The 4,431-nt window shown below is 37.2% G+C and overlaps 1 long non-coding RNA gene across 1 annotated transcript; it reads right to left on the bottom strand.

Moving 5' to 3' along the window:
* Positions 1 to 2,529: 2,529 nt before the first annotated feature.
* On the bottom strand, positions 2,530 to 3,473 carry LOC131026480 (uncharacterized). The gene is made up of 2 exons (XR_009102317.1): positions 3,318 to 3,473; positions 2,530 to 2,810 (listed from the first exon to the last, which is right to left on the bottom strand). It is a non-coding gene; the product is annotated as an uncharacterized LOC131026480 (long non-coding RNA).
* Positions 3,474 to 4,431: the final 958 nt, after the last annotated feature.

Here is a 4,431-nt window from a genome sequence, read left to right as displayed (position 1 = left end):
TTGATTTGTTTAAGGTGGGACCCACTACAAAATAAATGAAAAAAATTAAAATAAAAAAAATTCAAGGAAACAGTGTTAGAAGTCCGTTTTCTTCGTGGGTTAAGTTGCATATTTTTTATGTACTATAGGGGAGGTATTTGCACCAAAGTCGAGTGTGGGGGGCTAAACGCTCTAGGGGGGTCTACTTTAGGGACTAATCTGTACCTTTACCCTATATCAAATAATTCAAAAAAAAGTCCGAATTGAAACAGCACCCAGTAAAGTCGCACAGTGCCAAACATAATTGGATTTATTCTCTCTCTCACACACACACATATATATTCCAGGCTTGACATATATATCAAATAATTCAAAAAAAAGTCCGAATTGAAACAGCACCCAGTAAAGTCGCACAGTGCCAAACAGAATTGGATTTATTCTCTCTCTCACACTCACACATATATATTCCAGGCTTGACATATATATATCAAATAATTCAAAAAAAAAGTCCGAATTGAAACAGCACCCAGTAAAGTCGCACAGTGCCAAACAGAATTGGATTTATTCTCTCTCTCTCACACACACACATATATATTCCAGGCTTGACATATATATCAAATAATTCAAAAAAAAGTCCGAATTGAAACAGCACCCAGTAAAGTCGCACAGTGGCAAACAGAATTGGATTTATTCTCTCTCTCTCACACACACATATATATTCCCTCCTTCCATGAAATAACTTTCTATCTTTTCTTTTTGGGACGTCCACAAAAAAACTTCCTACATATTTTTGGACTATACCCCACCATTTATAATTACTTTTTACTTTCACTTTTTCACAACTCTCAATATTAATTATACTCCCTCCGTCCACGAATTAAAGCCCTACTTACACTTAAATTTTTGTCCACCAATTAAAGCCCTATTGTGTTTTTTGTACTCTTTTACTCTTCTTCTTTTCCTATATTTACTACCCTTTGCCACTAATGGACCCACCTTACAACAACTTTATCATTTTTATATTCTATATTTATTACACTTTATCACTAGTGGACCCACCACACAACACCTTGATCACTTTAGTCAACTACTTTATCACTTTAGTCAACTACCCTTATATTTCACCCACAACATCTTTTTCACCTTTCTTAGTCTCCGTGTCCACCCTCAAATGGGGCTTTAATTGGTGGACGGAGGGAGTAATACATTTTCACCACTCTCAATACATTCAACAACTTTTTTCCCACTCTCAATACACCCAACAATCTTTTTCTTAAAAAGTGTGCCACTGCCTCTTGGGAAGTTTTTTTATGGACGGAGGAAGTATATATACAAAGAGTCAAATGAGAAAGTGTAAATGTAGTGAGACATGAGAAGTAATCTCATCTGTTGATTTTATCTAATCTAACGAGGATCTATGTTAGATTTAAGAATTTCTTGCATAAATTCGTAGATGTCTAAAATTCTATTTTTTTTTAATTATATTTTTCACATTAAATTTATAATAACATCACTTTACAATATAAGAATCAAAATGTGTTTGCTTTTTATCCTTCTAAATAAAGAGATAATATAATGAGGTATAAATTTATCATTTAAAGTGGGGACCACATTTTTTATATATTATTTGATTTGAATGATAATATATTTATCCACTCCCTTAAGATGATATAAAATTATACCACCATCCCTTAAGTATAAAATTATCGAGTTAAGGAATGAAGGTTTGCTTCACGTTTGTTTTAGCTGGACCTCTAGAGACTGCAATATGGCTGCTGATAGTCTCGCTCGTTATGCTCTTAGATTTCGTTTGCCTTGTTTTTCTTCTAGTGTTTTTCCTGCTGATGTAAACTCTCATGGTTAGTTTTAATGTTAGTTATGATCTTTCTCTCAAAAAAAAAAAAAAATTATCTATTTTGTCAAATGAAAGGTGTTGCCTGAAAAATTATACCATATGCTCGAAATTTTTTATTACGTCAAAACAAACGAGATATAAAGTAATAAATGAAATATATCCCTTCCTTAATTATACCTCATAGCAAACACACCCTGAGAGTATAATATATATAATGCTTTGATATTTGAGAATATATATATATATATACAAAATCCAAAAACTCAAGTGAAGACAATAATGAATTTTATTGATTTTCTCAGAGAATATATACAAAATCCAAAAACTATCAAGTCAAGACATAATATATTCAACTTCTTTGCAAATTGATTCATAACGCATATTTAACATTTTATACAAATACATATCATATATGTTAACATTTTAACATTAAAGAATATGCTAATTAACTATCGTATAGTTGGCCTCGAAAAAATATACTATCATATAGTTCAAGAGAACTATAATGAATTCAATTGAACCAATTCTTTGTTTTCAACTTTCAAAATACGATTAAAGCTGTGACAGCCCGACCCCCGGGAGAATAAGAAACGGCTACTTAATGGGATTTGCTAGACTTTGTTAGAATAAAATGGATGATATGTTCTTAGATTCGGGTAATACATTGTTAATAAAGGAGTGCCGCAATTGAAGGATAATAAATACAACAATTAAGATAGAAATTTTCCCAACCAGGATCAAAAGTTCGGAGGTCTGAGACAACAAGATAACACTTCATACTAGACATACGTATATGCGAGGTTCAATTGCTAGAAATGTGATTGCCAAAAGAGTTCATAATAATTAGGCTAAGAATATTTAAATAGTCATTCTCAAAAGATATCCACCTAAGTGAATATTATGGCAGCGGAAATTATTATATGAAACTACAGCAACATCCTCCCTCAGCCTCGCACGACACCACCTGCCGCTCAACCTGCAAAAGGTTTTGAAAACAATTGCAGGGCTGAGTACTAATATACTCAGTGGGTTTAGCCATTTGAAAACATTTGTAAATCCATTTAAAAGAATAATCCATGCTATGAACAGTATAACATAGAAATATTTGAAAGCATTCCATGCATACTTAAAATAAATTTGTGGATCCATTTCCAGTCTTCTCTCTATTGGTGCTTCACCTATAATGTGAACTTGTGGGAGCAGCCCACAGAGGTCCACTACCATGCATGTTTCAGAAATGGGAGCAACCCAAGTCTGACAGTCTGAGGCAAGTGGGAGCAGCCCACAATACCCCCTTGTGTGTACACAATCCTAACCAGGGCGATCCAATCGCTACGCTGGCTAGGACCCGATCGTTAGATAACATAGGAGCACTTTAAACAATAGAGATATAAGAAACATTTTAACATGGACATTCATTTGCATTTGCATAATACAAGTAGAGCTCAATAACTCAAAGCATACTTTGGAAAATAAAACCCACCTTGATAGGACAAGCCTGTAGATAAATTTGCACAATTCTCTTCTTGTAATACCAGTGCTAAAACCTTCTAACAAGTGGACCTACAAGATAATCTAATCTTAATAGGTCGCAAAATATCGTACGAGCTAACAATTCTACAAAGCTGCTAAATCTTAATATTCTATGCCCGGATTTTCAAAACTCAATTGAAAATCTTAAAAAATCGAAATTATCAAAATATTTATTATCGCATTATTCACTATGCAAATTCATATCATATTTCAAAATCACATAAGGTAAATAATTACACTTAATAAAATAAATAGTCACATTAAAAAAAATTTCAGTTGATTAAGAACTTAACTAAATAATTTTAAGTAAAGCATGATTTAACAAAAATTAAATCAGCCCAACATCTAAAGTAAAAATGCAGCCCAATACTCTTATTAAATCAAACCCATCTTGAATTATAATATAGGCCCAAAAATTTAATGGTCCAATACTAAAACCCTAGCCCACAACCCATCTCCTTTATTAAAAACAAAATCACACACACACCCACAAACACACGCACACAGACGCACACACACACACCACACGCAGCCTCCCTTTCTCCCTCTCTCCCTCTCCTCTTCTCGGCCTCTTGCCGCCGCCACCAGACGGCACGCCGCCGTCGGAGGCCAGCGGCTCCGCCTCCTCTCCCCTTCCCTTCGACCTCTCTTCTCCCAGCCCTCTCTCTTCTCCTCTCTCTCTCTCTTCTCCCAGCCCTCTCTCTTCTCCTCTATCTCTCCCTCTTCTCCGTCGACGGCAGCGGAAGCCACCGCCGGCGCCGCGTCGACCGCAGCAGCCGCCTCCTCCCCTTCACTCGTCTCCCTCTTGACCGGCAGCAGCTGCCGCCTCCTCTTCTTTCAAACTCCGGTGAGCCACCAGCTGCGCCGCCGCGCTTCAGGCTCCGCCTGCCTCGGCCGCGAGCGGCCGGCGGGCTGCTGCCAAACATGCAGCGCCGCTGCCTCTCATTTCTTCCAGATCTGGCACCGCCGACGCCCTCGCTCCGTCCGACAACAGCACAGCAGCAGCAGCAGCGCCGGCGCCGCCTCCTCCTGCCACGCCGAGCAGCCGATGCTGCTCTGTTTCT

The sequence above is a fragment of the Salvia miltiorrhiza genome, chromosome 5, assembly GCF_028751815.1.
Source record: "Salvia miltiorrhiza cultivar Shanhuang (shh) chromosome 5, IMPLAD_Smil_shh, whole genome shotgun sequence".
NCBI lineage: Eukaryota > Viridiplantae > Streptophyta > Magnoliopsida > Lamiales > Lamiaceae > Salvia > Salvia miltiorrhiza.
This window is presented reverse-complemented; position numbering and strand designations above follow the sequence as displayed.